Source organism: Canis aureus, chromosome 23, assembly GCF_053574225.1.
Source record: "Canis aureus isolate CA01 chromosome 23, VMU_Caureus_v.1.0, whole genome shotgun sequence".
NCBI classification, from domain to species: Eukaryota; Metazoa; Chordata; class Mammalia; order Carnivora; family Canidae; genus Canis; species Canis aureus.
Window position 1 is genome coordinate 4,266,402 of NC_135633.1, and position 23,806 is coordinate 4,290,207.

Below are 23,806 nucleotides of genomic sequence, written 5' to 3' on the forward strand. Positions count from 1 at the left end.
CTAAGAAATGCTACCTCTTACCTCTGTGTTGCAGGTGTCCCGGGGCTCCTCTTCCTTCTCTTCCTTCCTCTATCATGGTTTTTTAGGGACAGAAGAGCTGACCTGAGTCTGCCGCTCTATCATGCTCAATACAAAGCAAGTAGGCCAGCTACCATCCTACTCGGGAGGAACTACCCTCCCTAGAAACTGGGTTTGGGTTCCGCCAGCATTAGTTAAGTGGTAAAAAGCAATCCTCCCAAGTCTCCCAGGAGGACCTAACACACCTGTAGTTACGCAACAAACCAAGTGTCTGGAGTCCGTCCCACTTAGCTGCTATTAAAGTTCAGTGGTCTAGAAACTACAGTCATCTCCACCAATGAACCCCCACCCTAGGAAGCTCATTGGAGCTTTGACCTCTTTAAAATATAAAATGTGTCAGGGCAGGGGAAGGTGGAGCATCTGTTACTGAATACTGTGCCAGGAGAGGTGTGTTTGCCAAAACTGACAAAACTAAATCGGCTGTTTTCACTTTCATTTAATTATTGATACATGAACATCCTACCTATAAGCTCTACTGGGGAGAGGAAGTGGTCCTGTGGGTTGTCCTGTCTTCCCCGTTTGTTTCTGTATCCTCCTCTTCAGCTTCAGTGATTGGCTACTACAGAGTAGAATGAATGAGTAGGAAAGGCGACGGTAGGATTGCCTGGTTGTGCAGGGGTCTGAAGACAGTTACTTTCTCTCTTGTGCCCCACGAACATATTCTAGTTTAAATGCAAAGTGTGGCCCCTCGGGGCTGCCCGTACCCCCTTCTGAGCGGCCACCCAGACACAACATGCTTATCTCATGCTAGCTTTCATACTGGCTGAGCTGCCGGGAGGCCTGGGTCAATCAATAGGTCAATCGGAGTTTTGCATTCATGGGGCTTCACAAGGGATGGTAAGCAGGGTGCATACTGCAAATATGTTTTCTCTCCACCACATATGTTCCATTGTCTCTCTCTTTTTTTAAAGATTTTATTTATTTATTCATGAGAGACACAGACTGAGAGAGAGAGAGAGAGAGAGGCAGAGACACAGGCAGAGGGAGAAGCAGGCTCCCTGCAGGGAGCCCGACAGGGGACTCGATCCCAGGACCCCGGGGTCACACCCTGGGCCGAAGGCAGATGCTCAACCGCTGAGCCACCTAGGTGTCCTCATATGTTCCATTATCTCATTAAATTTCTCCTACAAAACAAAGATAAAATGACTACGGTTTTTGAGATAGTGACTGCAGAAGCTCTGAGTTAGAGCCCTGTGCAGGGGTGCAGGTGGCTTGCACACGAACTGTCCTTATTCCTTTTTTTTTTTTTTAATTTTTATTTATTTATGATAGTCACACACAGAGAGAGAGAGAGAGAGAGAGAGGCAGAGACATACTGTCCTTATTCCTAAACTCGGTGTTGTGGCCGGGCCACCTGGGTGTTCTGAGATCGAGCCCCCAGGTGGGCTCCCTGGTCAGCATGCGTCTGCTTGTCCCTTTCCCTCTCCTCTTTTCTCCCTCCCACTGCCTTGCATTCTCTCTCTCTCTCTCTCTAATACATAAAAAAAATCTTTAAGAAAAAAAAAATCAATGTTCTGGCCATGCCGCTCAGTCACACACAAGGTTTGACAAACCTCTGTGGTCTCCCTAATTAGTCCTCCTCCCTTAGCCCATGTCCCAAGGTCCTCCACTAGTCAGATTCTCTTTTTCCTGGGCTTTCTCACCGTCCCCCCTCGTGCACTGCGGGTTCTAGCCGTGCTGAGCGTAACCCTAAAATTCCCTGCCTCCGCACATTTGCTCACTCTGTCAAAGACATGCCCACCTTTCGAAGTACAGCACCGGTGCCCCCCTCTTATTTGAAGCCCTATGTCTTCCCCTTCCCTTTGCACCCTAAAATTGCACTTCCTTTAAACAGCAGAGTATTTCATATCTCCTTCTTGTTAACCCTGTAGTGCTGTTCCCTGAATCACTGGGGCACTTCTGTAACTCTGCGATATGATAGTGAGATCCTGGATCCATTCATGTTTTTGAAATCTCCCTTGGCAGCCAGCTCGAGACCAAGAGACCGAACGGTTAATTTACTTTGGTTCTCCGCTTCATTTCTTTAGACATGTAACCCGATTTCTCTTCAAGCATCAACAGTTTCAGCAGACTAGTTCGAATTTGTGAACTCTCCTGAAGCTCTCGTTCTGAATCCATTCAGTGCCATCATTATTCCTTCTTCCTCAAGTTCACGCAGGGTAGCACTATAACCTTGAATCGCCGAAAGTCCTAGGATTAAAATGATCACATTTCCTTTGTGCAATAAAATAAAATTAAAATAAAATAAAATAAAATATAAAAAAATAAAATATAAAAAAATAAAATAAAATAATAAAATAGGGTTCTGCTTCACATTTAAAAAAATTCTATCATTGTTAAGTAAAAAAAATCTTTTAGTATGAAATAATATGATATCTCTATAATATAGGTCATATTTACTTTCTAGGAAAAATACTACAGAATCACATCCTGCTTTCCTTATATTTCAACAGCTTCCTTGCAGTGGGTGTAGGGATGAGCAGGCTGCTGAGCCTGTTGTCACCCATTCCTGTGTCTTGCGGCTCACATTCACAAAGCCCTAAAAGGCTGGCTGCTGCTTCCAGAGAAGTGCTTGGGTACTGCACATCCAAAACACATTTGCCTTCCTATACTTGAAAGTAGAGTGTTTAGGTAGTTTATATTTTGTATGAACAGAACGTTTCAGGGTGGCACCCGTTAGCATTGTGCGGATGTGTATGCCACAGTTTCACATTTAGTGCCATTAGGCCCTATTTTTTTTTTTAATTTTTTTTAAATTTTTTTTAAATTTTTATTTATTTATGATAGTCACAGAGAGAGAGAGAGAGGCAGAGACACAGGCAGAGGGAGAAGCAGGCTCCATGCACCGGGAGCCCGATGTGGGATTCGATCCCGGGTCTCCAGGATCGCGCCCTGGGCCAAAGGCAGGCGCCAAACCGCTGCGCCACCCAGGGATCCCCATTAGGCCCTATTGAAACCTAATATTACATCTTTAGAGTCAAACATGGTAGTAGGTGTGTGGTTTTCTTCCCGTGCTGGATTCAACCTGAAAGGTCTCATTGTCTCCCATTGTGATCACACTATAAAGACCTGAGAAAAGAAAATTGGAAAAATGATGAATGAAAAATAGAATTAGTTTCAACAACTAGATATAAATATGGGTGATTTAAAATATAATATAGTTGCAGCATTGAGAATGAAGACCAAACCAAAGTATGTATTTTATATATCAGACACATTTAATGGAGTGCATTATAAAATTCATTTTGGGTGGCTCAGTGGTTTGGCGCCTGCCCTCGGCCCAGGGCATGATCCTGGAGTTCCAGGATCGAGTACCGTTTCAGGTTTACTGCATAAAGCCTGCTTCTCCTCTATCTGTGTCTCTGCCTCTCTCTCTCTCTTTCTATCTGTGTCTCTCATGAATAAATAAATAAAATCTTAAAAAAAATAAAAATAAAATAAAAATAAAATTATTTCTTTTGGTGTGCATTATAAAATCCTTAACTTTGAAATTAAATCACATGATATCTATTCAAATTTGAAGCACTGGTGTTCAATGAAATAATGTACCAAATAACATTTTTTGAATTATTTGCATAAATTAATTTTATCCCAAAATCACCTGTCCCGAGTAATCCCCAATTATTTCATATTAATATTATTTTATGGAAACATACATAAGGGATTACGGTCATGCTTATGCTTCACTAACAGACCAATCTATGACACAAACACAATCCCTTTAATGAATCTTAAAGAAATAAAATGGCAGCATTTTTCAGCTTTTCTAATTGAAACTATGTTATGACCAGTGAGTAGAAGCATCCCTATTGTCTTGGCAAGTCTAGTCCTGCAGTAAAAATATCTGTTTCAGACTTATGCAGACTGACACAATACACTGAGATTTCCCAAATTTGCTAGTTCTCATCCCGTGCATAAAAAATATAAGTATTTTTATAGTAATAAAATTAATTCAAAAGGACTGCAATTGCTATGTGCAGTATTTTGGTTCACACAGTTATATTGCCAAGAATAAATTAATAGCTTGTTTTTTTTCCTTAAATAACTATTCTATTGTCTAAACACTTTAATTTTAAGAAAGGAGTGGACCGTATCTCGAGCAAATCCATGTGTGCACAAATTGCACTACAATGGGAAACTCATGGTCCCCCAGAAGATTATTTGCCCCATTCCCACCAAGGAAATGTGATGAAGTCTTACTGCTAGGATGTTGGCAAAATCAAATATATGGATCGCTCCTTCTAAGAGTTGTGAAACAAGAGATATTTCTGATCATTAATGTAAATGACTTTGAGATAAATAGATCTACTCCAAACACCATCATAATTCTCTCCCTATGGAACATTCTTTCATTTAATAAAAGGAGCACTGCAAATTTCCTTAGACCCTTTTATCTGCAATTAATCCCAACCTTTAGGTCTTTAAATTGAAAGGTATGGCATAGGAATCATAATAGGTGTTATTTTACAAGTTTCTAGTCCTGGGTCTTCATCTTTTTTCTGAAGGTAGGAGAAAAAAAATATTGACTTGACCACTACGATTTATTTTCCACTCAAGCCTTGACTCATCAGAATAGTTACAACATCCAGGAGTGGCACTGGTATTGCAGTGACAGATTTTTTTTTTTTTTCCATCACAAAGTTCTTTTTTTTTTTTTTTTCTTGTCTCAACCAGTGGCAGGATTGGAAGAGTCAGTTCAGAGTGGGGTATAGGTGTGCTTTCAAATATTTAGCCTAATAGAGAGGCTTTCCCACAAAGCTTAATCTTGGAACACCTATTTACTTAAATGTTTCGAAAAACTTCTCTTCCAGGGGCTCTTGCCAAGGGCTACTCTTCAGGAGCAGCTGTTAGCTCTGTGTCCTGCAGGCAATGGTCTGGGCCTCAGAACTCCTGGAAGTATTATTCCCTCAGCCAGACAGTCATTAACTGTGCTCTCAGGCAAGTTGCTTTCTCCCTTACTTCACTTATAAAATAAACTGTTTGGACTAAATGAAGTCCAACATGGACTTGAGCATTCGCTAGGCTGCATTGGGCCTCTCTCCTGTCTTCTCTTGATCAGAATGCCCCAGACTGTGTAATGAATAGATGTGGACTGTGTCTGTGGTATCCCCCTCTTCACACACACTGAAACATCTCAGTGGCAGCAGGAATGACAACACGGGGCTCAGAGCCACGTGTCGCCACCAGGCACACGTTATTTTGCAATTTAGCTAGGGCCAATGAGGAACTGGATTTTAAACTGTGTTTAATTTTCCTGAATTTAAGTTATAAAACTGTTGGACACACGTAAGCATCTTTGCAGCAACTTGGAGATCTGAATTGCCTTTTTCAACTTGAATGAAATTTAAATGCCGATCAAGTAGATAGAAATTTAGCATTCAAATTGAAATGTCCCGTTAGTCTAATAGGACATACCAGCTTTAATGACTCAGAAAATTGCATTCATAATTCTTGTTTGTTTATATATTTTTAAGTAATCTTTACACCCAGTGTGGGACTTGAACTCATGACCCAGAGATCAAGAGTCAGATGCTCCACTGACTGAGCTAACCAGCTGCTCCTCATTAATATTTACATTGACTACACGTTGAAATGACAATATTTTGGATATTGGGTTAAATAAAGTGTAGTGTTAGGTTAATTTCAGCTATTTAGTGTTTTTAGACCCGTGGCTACTAATAAATTGGAAGCTACAGTTGTGGCCGTCATTCTGTTTCTTTCGGATAATGTTCTTCTAAGGAAAGGCAGAGGTAAAGGATCCTTGCATACCTGCTTCTGAGGGTGTTTGGATTTGATGACTAACCTTGAAGGTTTGTTTGTGCTTAGGTTTTCTCTTTTCCTTAAGTATCTCCTATGGCAGGGGCTTGCAGTGGTGTGAAGGATGAAGGTTGACATCAACACAGAACTGGGGTTCCACAGTTAGAATACTAATTATTACTATTCATAAAGCCTAGGAATACTTTGCTTTGGACGGTCTAATCCTAAACTTAGTAGAGCCCAGTGGAAAGAAAGTCTCACTTTACCTTTGTGTAGATGAGAAGAATGAGTCCCAGAAATGTTCACGATACACTCCGGGACAGAGAGCAGTTAAGTGATGTCATAGCATTGATTGGGACTCTCAGTTATCCCTCATGTTTTGATTATTGAGGTGACCTCGCACCTCCCCAATCCCACCCTTCTTATTCTGAGTGCCCCAAAACCCTTAGGGATAACAGACGTCAAATAAAACTGATGGCTAAGTGTTTTATTGGCTTTGTTGTAGGCTGCTGGGGTTGGAATCTGACTTATTAGATTCTTCACTTTAGGCAAATATCCATATTTCAACCTCTCCCTGAGCTGATTTGTTTTTATTTTTTTTTAATTGTGATTAAAAAAACACATCATTATGAAAACTGCTCGCTCTCCTAATAAATTTGTAAGTGTTGAATACAGTATTGTTAACTATACGCACGTGGTTGCCCAGCAGATCTCTAGGCTGTTTCATCTTGCATGACTGAACCTCTATAATCAGTGACGGCAACTCCCCATTCCTCCTGCCTGCAGCTCCTGGCACCCACCATGCTAATTCTGCTTCTAAGAGCTCCACTATTTTAGATACCTCATTTAAGGGGCATCATGAAATACTTGGGCATCTGTGACTAACTCGTGCCACTTGGCACCAAATCTTCAAGTTTTACTCGTGTTGTAACATATGAAAAGATTCCTTTCAAAGGTTGGGATAATAGTAGCATGCACATTCTGGATTTATTGCAAACACCAAAGGAAAGACTCTGCAATATATTAAGGGGTCATTTTATCTTAGCTTTGAATACTTTTATTTATTTATTTTTAACTTTGAATACTTTTAATAATTAATTCTGGGTCCTGTGGAAAATAGCGTGTGGCAAAAAGAAGGCATATTCCCAGCATCAGAGGGTGTGTCCTCCGCCTTCGATAGAAGAAAAGTAATGTCTCCCATCGCTTAAATAAACTTTAGCTAGGCTTCCTTCTGATTCTAGGCCCCTGACTTCCTTTTTCTTCAAGCACGTACTATAGAAAACTTAATGATTGTAAATTGTTTCCCTGCCCCTTTGAGACATATGCCAAACTTTCTTAAAAGACTCTTGCCAGTTTTAAGACTCAGGGATGTCTTTGTTAATCCAGGACCTGAGAGTCATCCCTCTGAAATAATAATCCTCAAGCAAGATATCATCACCCTATCTCAGAGGCCCTGTGGGATAATAGAAACCTAACTTTGATAGACAGCAGTTAGCAAACACATGGCTTAATCACAGCAAAACATTTGTGAATTTAGGAATAACTCAATATGCTCCACACCTTCCACTGGCAGACATTTCCCAAAGTTCTCCAGTACTTTTCTACTAGCTCAGCCTCTTGATTTCAGCTGAGTGAAATTCAGACTTTAGTTCTGGCCTGTGTCTCCTATTGTAATAGCCTTGAATAAAGTATCCTTTGCCTGTTTTACATTTATTGTTTTAATAAATAAAATGTGTTAGTATATAAGCATTCTTAGAAAAATAATAACTGATTAAATTTAAAATCAAGGGTCATTGTTAAGAAAAAAAAAAAAAAGACTAATACAAATAATTCCAAACCAAACCTCAAGGAAACTAGAGAAACTAAAGTACATTAGTTCACTAACATATTATAATTTAGTTATCACAAACTTCTTGGCTTGGGGTTAAAAAATAAATTAAAGCTATTCTATGAGCCTTCTTCTAAGTTAACTTAATCATAGACTCTAAAAAGGTCATAGGTCTTCCCCCCCATTCTATTTTTGAGACTTTCCTTCCTTCTATCAGAATCTCTGCTTTTTATCTCACATTACATCCATCCCCTGAATTCAGAGGACATTAAATTGGAGATAAAAGTTTCTTCTGTCCACTCATTTTTAAATTTTCAACATTTCTGGAGTTGGCCTTTAATTTAAAACAGCAAACAAGGGCAGCCTGGGTGGCTCAGCGGTTTAGTGCCTCCTTCAGTCCAGGGTGTGATCCTTGGGTCCTGGGATGGAGTCCCATGTCAGGCTCCTCTGCCTGTGTCTTTGCCTCTGTCTCTCTGCGTCTCTCATGAATAAATAAAATCTTAAAAAAAAAACAGCAAGCAAAAGAAGGCACTGAAATAGTGTTGTTGGGGATATAAAAATGAGCAAGAGTTGCCTTTGTGTTCAGTGTGTGCACTCTAATTTTTTACAGAAATTACTACAAAGAAGCTTCAGATTGTAAAAGGAGATATAAGTATATTGGTATTTTGAGTGAAATCATAGTTATCAAACCTATTCGTGATAAACAAAAGAAATGTGTATCTTGATTATTTAAGGAGAGATGGAATTTGGAAGGATTACATAAAGAGTGAAAAAGGACAATCCAGTAAAGGGACTAAGATAAGCAAAGACATCCCACTTTTGTCAAAGGGTTTCAAGAATAAGAATTCAGCTAGTTTGGTTGGTACCATAGGGTAGTAGAGTAGTCATGGAAAATATGCTACAAGGGTAAGCGGGGAGTTCAAAAACTGAACTACACAATGTGACTTAGTTGAAAAATCCATGGGAGCCCTTGCAGATTTTTAAAGCAAGATATGATGTGGCAACCTTGTGAGGGCAGAATTGGGATAAAACCAATTAAAAATTGGAACAATGATAAAGAGTATTAAAAAAAAAGTCTTGGCACTACCCAACTTCATGCTTAATAAAAACTTATGTAATCAAAACATGGTGATATTACTTAAAGAATAGACCAATGGGACAAAATAGCCCCGAAACAGACTCATTTAAATATGCTCAACTGATCTTTGACAAAGAAGGAAAGGCAATACAATGGAAAACAGATAGTCTTTTAAATAAATGGTTCTCAAACAACTGAATTTTCAATGCAATAAATAAACAAACAAACAATCTAGGCAGTGACCCTCTAACCTTTAAAAAAAACTAAATCAAAGTCAATTCTAGACCTAACTATAAAATTTAAAACTATAAAAACTCCTAGAGTATAGGACACAAGAAGATCGAGATGACCTTGCCTATAGTGATGACTTTTTAGATGCAATATCAAAGTTGCAATGCATGAAATAAATAATTGATGAGCTGGAATTCATTAAAATTAAAATCTTCTACTCTGCAAAAGGCATTTTCAAGAGAATGTGGAGATAAGCTACAGACTGAGAGTAAATATTTGCAAAAGACACATCTGATAAAGGACTATCATCCAAAATACAGAGTGAACTTTTAAAACTCAATAGTAAGAGAATAAAGAACTAGATTTTTTTTAAATGAGCTAAAGGCTTCCACCAACACTTTATTAAAGAAGATCTACAGATGGCAGAAAGCAAGCATGTGAAAAGATGTTTAACATTATATATCACTATGGAATTGCAAATTAAAACAACAATGAGGTATCACTACATATCTCTTAGATTGGCCCCAAATCCAAAGCACTGACAATACCAAATGCTAACAAGGATGTGGAGCAACAGGAATTCCGATTCATTGCTGGTGAGAATGCAAAATGGTGCAGCCGCTTAGGAGGACAGTCGGGCAGTTTCTTCCGTGTCTAAACATATTCTTCCTATATGATTTCACAACAATCATGCTGGTTGGCATTTACTCAAAAGTAACTGCTACTCAAGAGAGATAAGACTTATGTGCCCACAAAATACTGCTCCTTGGTGTTTGGTAATTGCCCAAACTTGGAAGCAACGAAGTTGCCCTTCAGTAGGGAAATGGATAAATAAATTGGGATAGGTCCAGAGGATAAAATATCATCTAGTACTAAAATGAAATGAGCCATCAAGCCATGAAAAGACATGGAGGAAATGTAAATACATATAACTAGGTGAAAGAAACCAATCTGAAAAATATGCATATTGAATGATTCTAAGTGTTTGACCTTCTGGAAAAGGCAAAACTATGGAGACAGTAAAACAATCAGTGGTTGCCAATGGTTAAGGGGGAGGGGAGAATGAATAGGCAAAGAACAGAAAGATAGCGTGGCACTGTCTTTATAATTCCGTATGTATAATACTAGAGTGGCAGATACGTGTAATGTCCACACACATTTGTCAAAACCCTTAGAATGCACAACACCAAAAATGAACCCCAATGAAAACCATGGATTTGGGGTAATAATGACATGTAAGTTAGGTTCATTGATTGTTATGAATATATCCCTTTACGTAAACCTAAACTGCTCTATTAAAAACAAGCAAATGGCCAAAAATCAGATGGGGTAACAAAGGGATAAACTAAAGTGGTGATAGCAATGAGCAAAAGTTTTCAGAAAGTGAGAACCAAGTGGGAGAACAAAAGAGTTAGAGACTCTATAATTTAGAGAATTCAACGGAAATGAGAGAAGACAGTGGAAAAAGAGGACTTAAAAAAAAAGATTTCAGTTTGGATAAAACAGTTTAAAACTTTGGGATGCCTACAAAGAGATAAACTATGGAAGACAGGTAGAAAACAAAATGTTAACAAGAGTCAAAAAACCCCATCGACTTTAACTAAAATTTAATGAGTGCCCCAAACCCTCCCCCACCATAGTCCCAATCTACAGGTGATCTCAGAGAACAAAGAATTCAGGAGGATTAAATACACACTCACCCTCTCCAGTCTCCCTAGACCTTCCACCCAAAAACCAACACTACCCAAGGGGCATATTAAAAAAATGGAATCAAATCACAGTAACAGCAAAGGGACAGTTTTATTCTACTTTGTTTCTTTCACATAGGAAGCTTGAGAAAACAATCCCAATTCTTCTCTTTAAATTTTATTTATCCTCTAATAATATTATAATAGCAGTAATGTAAATTGCAAATTAAATTCTTCTAATAGTATGGCAATAGCTGTTTTTAGTGATGCCTCCCAGTCTTTGGCCACATTCACATGCATCCAAGTTAATCACTTTCTGTATACACTGGTTGTAAGTATTTTTCTTTTTCTCCTTTTTTTTTTTTAAGGACTTTATTTATTTGTGAAAAAGAGAGCATGTGTGCGTGCATCATCAGAGAGGGACCGAGGGAGAGGCAGATTCCCTGCGGTGCAAGAAGGTCCCAGTCACAGGCCTCCTTCCCAGGACTCCAGGATCATCCCCTGAGCCAAAGGCAGAGGCCTAACCGACTGAGCCACCAGGGTGCCCCAGGTTGTAAGTGTTTTTCACGTCAAGCCGTCCTCAGTGGATGGCTGATACCCCAAAGAGTACCAAGCTAGGGTACTATACATACATACCTGTGATGAAGTTTACTTTAAAAATTAGGCATCATAAGAGAGAAGCAACAACCATATCAGAATCGAACAATTATAACAATAAACTGTGATAAAAGCTATGTGAGTAGGATCTCTTTCTCCCTCAAAGTATCTTACTGTATGGTACTCACCCTTCTTGTGGTGATGGGAGATGATAAAATGCCTTCATGGTGAAATGAAGTGGAGTTAATGACCTAGACATTGCACCATAGCATTTGGCTACTTTTGACCTGGGTAGAGAAGGATCCTGTGCGTTAGTGTCCACACAGCATCGATATATTCTCAATCTTTGCTGAATGTCCCTTTTTCCTTATCCAGGATACTACATTACTCTTATGTCATGTCTCCTTAGACTTCTTACAGGCTTACATATTTTTGATCACCTTGATAATTTCGAGATATATTGGTCAAGGATTTTGTAGAATGCTGCTCAAGTGGAGAATGATTCATTTTTTTTTTCCCCATGATAAGACTGAAGTTATAGGTTTGGGGGAGGAAGAACAGAGAAGGGCCGTTGTCATCGTATCAGATCAACAGGGGCAAGTACTATCTACATGACGTCACTGTTCATTTTGATCACCTGGTGAAATGGGTGTTTGTCAAGTTTCTCCACACTAAAGTCCTTTTACCCCTTCTCATACTTTTCTCTTTCGAAGGAAGTCACTCTGTGCATCCTACATATAAAGAGTGAGGGATTTTGCTCTAGGTGTTGAGTACCTGCATAAATTACTTGGAGTTTGCAAGGAAGATTTGTCTCTTCTCCACCACTTTTGTGTTCATTCAGTTATTTCTTTACATTAGTTTTGACTCATGGAAATGTATTTTATACATTGGGTTATAGTCCAATGAATAAAATAGTATTGACACTTAATTCCTTTTTACCATTAAAATGAAATGGAGAAATGCACTTCTAGTAATTTTTATATATACACAAAGATGGACAAACACTAAATGGACACATTCTTTACTCCATCACTTCTCACTATATACGTAAACACTTTACTGCTGTTTCCTGGGACGTCTGGGTGGCGCAGCAGTTGAGCATCTGCCTTTGGCCCAGGGCGTAATCGTGGAGACCCAGGACCAAGTCCCACATCGGGCTCCCTGCATGGAGCTTGCTTCTCCCTCTGCCTATGTCTCTGCCTTTCTCTCTCTGTTTCTCGAATGAATGAATGAATGAATGAATGAATAAATAAATAAATAATTAATAGTCTTCAAACAAATTAAATAAACTGTTGTTTCCAAGTTTGCTTTAGCTTCTCTACTAGAAAGCAAGAGCCTTGATGGTGAATTTATCTAACCAGGTCCTGTGGTCAACACATATTCATATCCAATATGTTTATGATAATAGTTTTGGATCTTTCATTGGATTTCTTATTCTTCATTCAGGAATTTGCCCTGCTTCTTAGTTCTGATTCTATCTTGCTTCTCTTCATAAAAGTATCCATATTGATCTTTTTTTGTCGTCTCCCTAATGATTTCTTCCAACTCCTAGATCTGTAATTTTCTTCCTTTTGTACTTATTCCTACTTATTTGGATAACCAGTGGTTGTTGATGATGATTCTTCAGTCAGACAAATAGATTCAAATCTTGTTTCCACCATTTACCAGGTATGTACTCGCAAATTACATAATCTCTCTAACCCCCCTGGGGGGTGTTTTGTATGTTGTTTTTTAACCTGTTAAATAATTTAACCTGTTAATAGTATTCCTAAAAATGCTGTGAGGATTAACAATCACAATTTGCACTTTTAATACAGTTACTATCAAATGTTAAGATGTTAATTATTACTGTTACTGTTTTTCATGACATTCTCCTGTTTTATTGACATTCTTTTTTATTAAGATTTTATTTATTTATTCATGAGAGACACACACACACAGAGAGAGAGAGAGAGAGAGAGAGAGAGAGAGAGAGGCAGAGACACAGGCAGAGGGAGAAGCAGGCCCCATGCAGGGAGCCCGACGTGGGACTGGATCCCGGGTCTCCAGGATCAGGCCCTGGGCTGAAGGCGGCGCTAACTGCTGAGCCACCCTGGCTGCCCTGGTGTTGACATTCTTATTATTAATTAGACTTTAAGATTCCACTTTATTCTTAGTGGATCAGCGCCATTCTCTTCAGTAGACCTGACCTTGTTAACAGTGAAGCAGAATGAGAGAATGCCTTAACCATCCCAGGCTCCTAACATCCTTGCATATGGCCTTTCTTCATTAAAAATATAATAATGAAGGAAATACAGTGTAACCTACCATGTTATCTGCTATCTGCACAGGCAACAATGAATTATAAGTTGAGGAAATTACGTGGAATGATGTGGGAATTAAGGAATTATGTGATGACATAAACTAGTGGTGCAGTTAATATTCCGTGGAACGTTTCTTCTTGCTCTGAATTATTTTTGGCACGTTGTTTCCCTCTTCACTTCATAAGAATATATATAAGATTTTACCAAGAACTGAATAGAATTACACCTCAGATAAACATTATTTTATGGCCAGAGGCTTATTTAACAAAGTTATACATGAGAATATAAAACTAATTTCAAAACCGACAAATAGTGTTATACAAAAGGACAGAAGACAGAGGCTTGACTTTGAGTTAACAGGGAGTTAGAAGTTTTCTTGTTATCATCATGGCAGTAAGAACATATTTTATGTGAACATGTCGTGCCATTTATTTTTTAGGTTTTGAAATTTCAGATTGTATCTAGCAAAAATTAAAATGAAGCTCCTAAAACCATTTTCTCATAAGAAATTTAAGAGAAATTATCAACCTTTTGTGAAAACACCTTTGGCTTTCAAATCAATGACAACAGTTTTTAAATCTTTCTACTGTATAATGAGAACATGTCAATCTACTAGTATTAGAAAAGGAAGTGGACTGAAATTGTTTGCTCCAAAAGGTATTTTTCATGATGCAAGTTTCCACGATATCTGAATAGGGTGTCACGAAAAACAAATTCTCATAGAACAACAGGGCTATTTGTTGAGTGATGCTATGCATGCTCTGTTGACATGTGCTTGTGACAAAATTTGGAGGGAGGACTGAGTTGTTTTTAGTACCAAGGAGAGAGAAAGTACAAATACATCATTTAACACTATTTCTTAATTTTCTACAAAATCTAAAAGGATTCCATACAGACTCATCTCTTGAAAGGCTCTTTCATTTAATTATCAATAGTTTGTTGTTAAATAATATGCTTCCAGTAACACAATTTGAAAAAAAATTGTTAAAAATTAAAATTGTATATAAAACTTCAATCCAGATATAAGAAAAAATCACTGTTTCTTTCTTCTCATTTTTTTTTGTATATATGTTTTACCACCATTTATACACTGTTTAGAAAGAATCAAATTTACTTTGAGAAATTAATGTTGGAACATTTCCCAAGCTTCCCAACATTTTATTTTCAATACTTCATTTAACGACTGCTTAATATAATGCATTGTGTGAATATACGTTTTAATTTAATCTGCCTTCTTTTAAATAAATATTTAATGTCCTTTCAATACTATAACATAATGCTAATATAAATAATTTTTCAAACAAATCTTTGTGCACCTTACTTATCCCAGTACGCTAGTATCTACTAAACTTGAGAAGTTAGTAACTGAATATTCTAAGACTACACAAGACACCTAAGTTTTCCAGAGTTCTTAATTCTTAATACTTCCTACTTTTTCCTCAGTATATACTATACTTTTCTCATCAACAAGAAACTTTCAAGACAATGATTTATAGAAAGGTTCCCTGTAGCAAAAGAAGAAAGTTACAAGAGATGAAAAGCGATGGGAAAATTAGAGAAAAGCAATGGAAAGAATTCTATGTAGCCATTAAAGGAATGATGGAAGTTAAGACTAATGATATGGAAATATATTTTAGTATACTTTTAGAAATTAAATACTGTATTCTTTTTAGTTCAAATATTTGCATTTGATAAAAATTATTTGCGCTGTGCATATTTAAAGTTATTTCTCTCTCTCTAAATACTGCTATTATGAATACTTGTATGTGTAAGAGTCGTTCTCTCAGGTTACCAATAGTTTCCAAATATTCAAAAATGAAAGTTTAGTTTCTATATGTTTAAGAAGTATATAAGTCATTTATGGAAAAGCAAAAATAAAAAATAACTCAATATCCAGTGGATTTAAAGAATTACCTCATGTCAAAAATGGCTACTTGGGTCAATTTAAGAAGCTATGGTCAATGTTTTTACTCAGCTTACCAAATATCAAGAAGAGGAAGAAAAGTAAACAATAATGTCAAAACCTGTGGATATTATATAATTTCATTTTATTAAGCCATTTGGAAAAGGCTACAAATAATAAAAGTTGAAACATTAGTGACAGCACCATCCATATTATATAAGAAGAGGCACATTTTTCCAAGTATTAAAAGAATTTTCTCTGGAAAATATGGCTCTAAAATACTTTTTGCAAATCATATATCTGATGAGAGGTTAATACCCAAAATATATTAAAAAAAAAAACTCACGCAACTCAATAGCAAAAATCAAAACAGAACAATCTAATTTAAAAATAGGCAGAGGATCTGAGTAGATGTATTTTCAGAGAAGACATACAGATGCCCAATATACTCATGAAAATGTGCTCAGCATTACGAATCATCAGGGAAATACAAATCAAAACCACAATAAGATGTTACCCTATATGTGTTAGAATGGCTATTATCAAAAGGACAGGAAATAGTAAGTGTTGTTGAAAATGTGGAGAAAAGAGGACACTTGTGCATTGTTGGTGGGGATGTAAATGGGTTACGGCCATTTAAATATGAATATTTTTTAGCCATAAAAAAAGAAATATTGCCATTAGCAACAATATGGATGGATCATGAGGGCATTTTGCCAAGTGAAGTAAGTCAGACATAAAAGGACAAATGGTCTCACTTATAGGTGGAATCCATAAAATAAATAAATAAGAATTCATAGATGCAGAGAAAAAAATGGCAGTTACCACAAGTAGGAGGAATGGAGAGTGAGAGAAATGGGTGTGGGGAAGAAGAAGTACAAATTTCCAGTTATGAAACAAGTAAGTTATGGAAATGTAACAGACAGCTTGATAGCTAGTTTAATAACAGTATCCTGCATATTTGAACGTTACTAAAAGAGTAGATGTTAAGGTTCTCAGGACAAGAAAATAAAATTTTATAATGGTGAAGTATATTAACTAGATTTATTGTGATCATTTTGTAATATATACAAATACCGAATCATATTATTGTACATCTGAAACTAATAAAATGTTATGCCCATTATATCTTAATTTAAAATTTGAGGATAAATTATAAACAGAAAAAAATAGATGCTGTTTTTAAAATATCATACTTATTATATATGTAAATATCGTTTTTTTTTTCAAGATGTATTGATTTGAGAGAGAGAGAGAGAGAGAAAAAAAACACGTGAGAGCGTGGGGAGGGGCAGAGGGAGAGGGAGGGAGAGAATCCTAAGCAGACCCCCTCCCTGAGAACAAAGCCTGACCTGGGGCTCGATCCCATGACCAGTGAGATCATGACCGGAGCTGAAATCACAACTTAACTGATTGAGCCACTGAGGCACCCCTGATCAACCAATTTTTATTCCTACTTATACTGAGTAGGTGACCCATTTTTACAGTGGAGTTTAAAAATATTTCTTCTGATGAAATTGCCTCCTGTTTTAAAACTGTCAATAGTTTCCTATGGGTTCGGTTGTCTCCCCGCTTCCCTTTACCCATAGGGGTCTCCTTTCATTTCTTAGAACACAACGTGCTCTTTACAGATGCAAGGCTTTCATATGTATTGTCCTCCCTACCTTTCTCTTCTTTTTACCTAATATATTTGTTTTCATACTTCAAGCTAAGCTGGCCTTTGACTTCAGAGTAGGATTTTCTGGCCATGACTGTTACACATATTTAGGCAAGTCTCCAACTTTGTCTTTTTGTTTCACAACGTATTTTTCATTTGCAACATTTTTCACGATTGAAATTAAAAAAAAAAAAAAACATGGCTTTTAGTTCATGAAATCCATGCAATTTGAACAGTGTATACCAAACTCACAGCTCTAGCATCACCATCTGAGACATTGAATTCCCCAGAGTAAATTATAATAAATATTTATTGAGAGAAGTTTGGAAGGGAAGTGGCAGAAGGGAAGAGAAAGTTTTAGAACCCAGAAATCCATTCTTATTTTTAAATCATAACAACTGAAGAACTTTGCATGTCCTGGAAGGGAAAAATCTTTACATTTTTGAACTAATGAATACCTAGTTTAAGTATTAACAGAAATCTATAATTTATATCCCCTCTGTTCGGCAACACGGAAAAGTGCAAAGATTGACGGCTTCAGGGCTGTCAGACCTTGGTTTACATCTATACTACTAGTTAGTTGTGTGGCTTCAGGTGGATTTAACCTACTAGTGTTGACCTAAGCAAGTTGAACAAGTGCACTGACCCATTCCTTTGAGTAGAATCCTAAAGGTCAAAGTCTAGAGACCAGAGGTGCTCGGTCTCACACAACCCTAGACATATGCTTCATTCATATTGTTTTCCCCTTTCAATGATGCAGGAAGGAAATATTGTAGAACATTGGGTAGATGGGTGCAGGGATGGATACAGACAGAGTTAAAATGTAGATTTAGGAAAAGGAAAAAGTCATTAAAGATTTGTGTGTGTGGGTGTGTGTATGAAAGAGAGAAACGTTACGATGTGAAATATATTCGTGATAACTTGACTGGAAAAAAAATGGCCCACCAGGCCTGCCTTCAGATGGCAGACAAGTGATATGGAACCTGGTTAACGCCACTTTGAACCAACCGTAAAGGGCCTCAGAGTTAATTTCCACTAATCCCCCATTCTATTCCAGCAGCAACTTTTGAACCAAATAAATACTGGAGTTTAACCAAACTAAAGAGACATGGAGGAGGATTTCCCTGTAATTTTTGAAGTTATATTCTGACCAGTGTCTCAGAACTTTCAGGAACTGGGGAGGGGGGATCTCTAGAAATGACAGCAAAAATATAATCCGACAGTTTAGAGGAAACTTTCTAAAACAATAAACCTGCCCCCCCCCCCAGGTGGCTCAGTGGCTCAGGGGGTGATCCCAAGGTCCCTGGGAGTCCCCCATTGGGCTCCCTGCAAGGAACCTGTTTCTCCCTCTGCCTGTGTCTCTGCCTCTCTGTGTGTCTCTCATGAATAAGTAAATAAAATCTTTTTAAAAAATAAACTATTTTCTCAAGTGTAGAAATATAAAACAATATCTTCATTGCATTGCAGAGTGGCCGCAGTGAGAGAAGACAGGATATAATAAAATCCAAGCCTGAGTTGAGCACGCTGATAGAGCTTCATAAATGTTTATAAGCCCATGACTCAGAGAATTCTTATTCAAGTCTATTAGGCTGAATTGTGCTGACTGGGGCAGCTACGGGGGCAACGTGAGAATTAAGCTCATAATCTTTGCCTACTTAATCCTAGGATAGAAACCACTACATTTCAGTCATACTCTGCTTTACTAAATGTCTTTTGTGTGAGGGTTCGAGGCATTTTGCATTCTATACATTGAGCTATCTTTCAATAATGGACAGTATATAGCTCAGGGGAAAATGGACCATGAAAACTTCCCTAATGTCATGTCTTAAGACTTAAAATGAAATTTATTCCGACATCTTATTTTATACCACCTGGTTTCTAATCATGAGGAAGTATCAGATGAACACAAATTGATGGACATTCTATAAAATGACTGCCTCATACCTTCAAAAATGTCAATGTCAGGATGCCTAGGTTGCTCACTGGTTGAGCATCTGCCTTTGGCTCAGGGTGTGACCCCCAGTCTGGGGATCCAACCCCACATCAGGCTCCCTGCATGGAGCCTGCTTCTCCCTCTGCCTGTGTCTCTGCTTCTCTCTGTGTGTCTCATGAATAAATAAATAAAATCTTTAAAAAAATAAAAAAAATTCAATGTTAAGAAAGTCAAGGAGAGAGCGAGGAAGTATTCCAGGTGGAAGGATACCAGAGAAGCATGGCACTGGGGGCAGTGCCCATGATGCTGGATTGGATAACATCACTGGGGCAAATGCCAAAGCTTGAATGGAAACTCAGGATGAAAGATATATGTGTGTTCTTTGTACTGGTATTACAACTTTAAGTTTGAAATTGGTTCAATGAAATTTTAATAATTATTAAATCATTACCTATTATAATACTTTTAATAATTATAATTATTTATAACAGCTATTTATTATAATTATTTATCATAAATTATTTATAATAATTCTCCTTTCCCTCCTTCATCTCTCTCTCCTCCTCTTCATCCTTCTCCTCTCCTTCTATTTCTCTCCCTCCAAATTCTCCTTCTTTGTTTGGAAAAAGGGTGTAACAGTGGCCCTCTTTTTTTGTGTGATAATCGTAAAAATATACGCTATAAAATATTTTAACCACAGAAACTATATATAAATTAAATAATTATTCCTGTTGTTATTGTCTCTGTTATTGTGGGTGATGTAATTGTCGTCACTATTATAATTATTATCATTGTTATTATTATTATTATTATTAGTAGTAGTAGTAGTATTACTATAGCTTTTTGGTTGGCCAAGGAATTAAAAAAAAAAAAAATAATAATAATAATAATAATAATAATAATATTAGAACACTTACAAAGCAAAGTGTATCAGTAAAATTTCTAGGACTTCATATCAATTAATTTAAAAATGACAATTATGCATTTGGGCTCTGGTTGGTGATCTCTTCAAATACTATAAGATACATTTTATATTCTGGAATTAAGTTTACAGGTAAACTGAAATATATAATTCCAAGGCATGATTAATTTGTAATTTTGGAAATGTGTCTGTCATTAATTTTCCTTTTCATTTCCTTCTCTTTGGTCTACTACATTACAAACTACTTCAGGCACAACATATCCAATATCCACTACATTTAAGGTCCTAGATATATCAAGAAAAAAAGGAACTCAGTTTTCTACTTAAGTTCAAGCAGTTAGACTACGTAAAAATTTTCATCTGCGGAATATTATTGTAGATAAAGGAAAATACTTAAAGATCAACTATGTCCCAATGTGAACTAAAAAAAAAAAATTCCTGTTCATATGTATGAAAAATTACAAATACATCATAAATGTCTAATCTGTTAAATGTACTATATTATATAAGAATATGCTGTAATATTGATCACACTAAAAAATAAATTTGTGGGGCACCTGGGTCAGTTTCACATCTGACTCTCAATTTCAGCTCCGGTCATCATCTCAGGCAGGATCTTGAGATGAGCCTTGCATAAGGCTCTGCACTCGGCAGGGAGCATGCTTGAGATTCTCTCTCTCTCTCTGTCTCTTCCTGCTCCCTAAATAAGTAAATAAATCTTTAAAAAATTTTAAGATAAATTTGCTACTATCTTGTAATGACTGAAGTATCTTAAAGAAAAGCATAAGTACACACACACACACACACACACACACACGGGTTCTCCTCTCATAATCTGCAAAGGGTAAAGAAAAAAAACCAAAGTTATAACTGTATGCATATTGCTTCTTCATGAAGGAGTGTAGCAAATACCTGCACAGGGTCAGAGTTGCTGATAAGATTGTAACTGATGGAAATAACCTTCCAGCTTAGGGAACACATAACAATTGATTTTAGAACACATACAATTTTTCAAGATCCACAAAGTATCTTTGCTCTTATAAATCCAAAATCAAAGATGGGTTAGATATGTAATATACACTAAGGCTAACACCATGAAAGAGCCCACCAAACTTGGCCACAATATCATGAAATACTGAATAATTCAACCACTTTTGTACAGTGATGAAAAAGAAGGTTCTAATTATCTTTGAAATGATTCTGACTGTTACTACTTTTAGTATTGATCCACAATGCAAATTCCCTGGAATTTTATCGGCATGACCAAAAAACTAATTAGTTTTAAAACATACAAACATCTTTTGCTTCTTATGATTTGAGGAAGTTCTTTTGATTAAAGTTGGAATTATTTTGATTTGTTCTGTTTTGTTTTAATTTTAATTGTTCAAACTCCGTTTAGACTTCTACATTGGATACCTTCTCGAAGATGATTATGCAACATTCTATTCACAAATGTAGATGTGAAAATGAGAATATTGATCTATAAGGAATTTCTTCTTCTTCTTCTTCTTCTTCTTCTTCTTCTTCTTCTTCTTCTTCTTCTTCTTCTTCTTCAGAAAGAGAGTACATATGTATGAGAGAAGGTGGAAGGACAAAAAGAGAGGGAGAGAACGAGAACTTAAGCAGGCTCTACTCCCAGCATGGAGCCGTATTTCATGACCCGAGCCAGAATCAAGAGCTGGACCAGTAACTGACTAAGCCTCCCAGACACCCTTTGCTATAAGAATGTTTTTAAACTTAATTCTTTGAATTTCTGATTGTATGCAAGGTTGTTAGAGGTCCCTTAAGAGGGTAGAGGAGGTTGAGTAGGAGGGAAGATACAGATGCTTATCACCTGAGATGAAAAGAAAATGTTCTATTTTTTTTACATGTATTCAAATATTGGACTTCTTGCATGAAATGTATTTGAAAATATTAAAATTAAACACAAAACTTGCCCTGCTCGAAGAATAACATCAACCTTTTAATTTTGATTTTTAGAGACAACAATAAGGTTAATTTCAATTTGACATGGATGAATATGATTCTCTGATGAAAACCTAGAGATACACATTAAAAATGAATGCCTGAATAAATATTAGCTATTTATCTTTAAGACTTGATTTTCCCTTTGTCGTTCTAATTTTAAAAGGTTATTGAGCATTACTGAGAGAGAGAGAGAGAGAGACTTCATACCACAATTTTATTGCATAAAAATGTTAAGGATGTATAAGATAAAACGGTCCTGGTAGCCCAGTTGAATGTGGTTAAAAAAATAAAAGTAAATTCAAGGCCTACATTGCTAGTTCTAGAAGACATCTGAAAAATATTTGCAGGACGCCTGGGTGGCTCAGTGGTTGAGCATCTTCCTTTGGCTCAGGTCATGATCCCAGGTTCCTGGGATCGAGTCCTGCATTGGGTTCCCTGCAGGGAGCCTGCTTCTCCCTCTTCCTGTGTCTATGTGTCTCCATCTGTCTCTCATGAATAAACAAATAAAGTCTTTTAAAAAAGAAAAAAAGATTTGCATGATGACTATGATTGGGCATGTTCTCTTCTTTTTCTAGCCTTTGCTTCTACAAACACACACACACACACACACAAGAGATATATGCACAGAACACACACAAATTCTTACATGCTCATTGACATCTCAGTAAGAGGCTACGTATATACTCAGTTCAGTAATTTCTTAGTAAATTCTGAGCCTGAGATAGTGATAAGCTTAGTCATTGTGGAACATTTATGGAAGGATTTTTTTTTTGAAGGATTTATAAGACTTGTTATCTCTATTCATATAGAAATAAGAGCAACATTTATTAAGTTGAATAGTCAGTCTGAAAGCCATCAGTCAGTTCTCTACTACACACACACATGCACACACACACACACACACACATCTCATAGAAATCACAGTCAAAACTAGACTTTTCTTCTCTATTGTTCTAAGTATTTATTTAACATGCATTTATTCATCCAATATTCATAACAACCATAACAAGAAAATACTATTAACATTTTCAGTTTTCAAGTGAAGAATCTAAGGAAGAGGTTGATTTAGTTGTTTTTTTTCTTTACATGCAGCCAGTAAGCAGCAGAATTGAGATTCAAACCATGTTGAATAGCTTTAGAGTCTACTTTTAACAGCTCTTAATAAGTGGGCATGCTACCTGCTAGAGGCATCATGATTCCAACTTCAAGCTATATCATGATGTTATAATTATCAAATCAGTGTGGTCCTGGCACAAAAACAGACACCTAAAAAAAACAAAAACAAAAACAAAAACAAAACAAAACAAAACAAACAAACAAACAAAAACAGACACCTAGATCAATGGGGCAGAAAAGAGAACCCAGAAACAGACCCACAGCTATATGGTCAACCAATTTTTGACAAAGCAGGAAAGAATATCCAAGAGAAAAAAGGCAGTCTTTTCAGCAAATGGTGCTGGAAAAACTGGACAGCAGCACACAGAAGAATGAAACTGGATCACTTTCTTACACCACACACAAATGTAAATTCAAAATGGATAAAAGACCTGAATGTGAGATAGAAAACCATCAAAATCCTAGAAGAGAACACAGACAATCACTTCTTTGGCCATGGCTGTAGCATTACTAGACATATTGCCAGAAGCAAGGGAAACAAAGCAAAAATGAACTATTGTGACATCATCAAGATAAGCTTCTGCACAGTGAAGGAAATAATCAACAAAATTAAAAGGCAGCTACAGAATGGGAGAAGATATTTGTAAATGACATATCTGATAAAGGGTTAATATCCAAAATATATAAGGAACTTATCAAACTCAACACCCAAAAAACAAATAATCCAGCTAAGAAATGGGCAGAAGA

At 36.8% G+C, this 23,806-nt stretch overlaps 1 long non-coding RNA gene across 1 annotated transcript; it reads right to left on the reverse strand.

The window, feature by feature from the left end:
- Window positions 1–2,843: 2,843 nt before the first annotated feature.
- LOC144295233 (uncharacterized) lies at window positions 2,844–23,592 on the reverse strand. Its single transcript, XR_013362574.1, has 4 exons — window positions 23,491–23,592; window positions 20,533–20,675; window positions 11,446–11,544; window positions 2,844–3,147 (listed from the first exon to the last, which is right to left on the reverse strand). It is a non-coding gene; the product is annotated as an uncharacterized LOC144295233 (long non-coding RNA).
- Window positions 23,593–23,806: the final 214 nt, after the last annotated feature.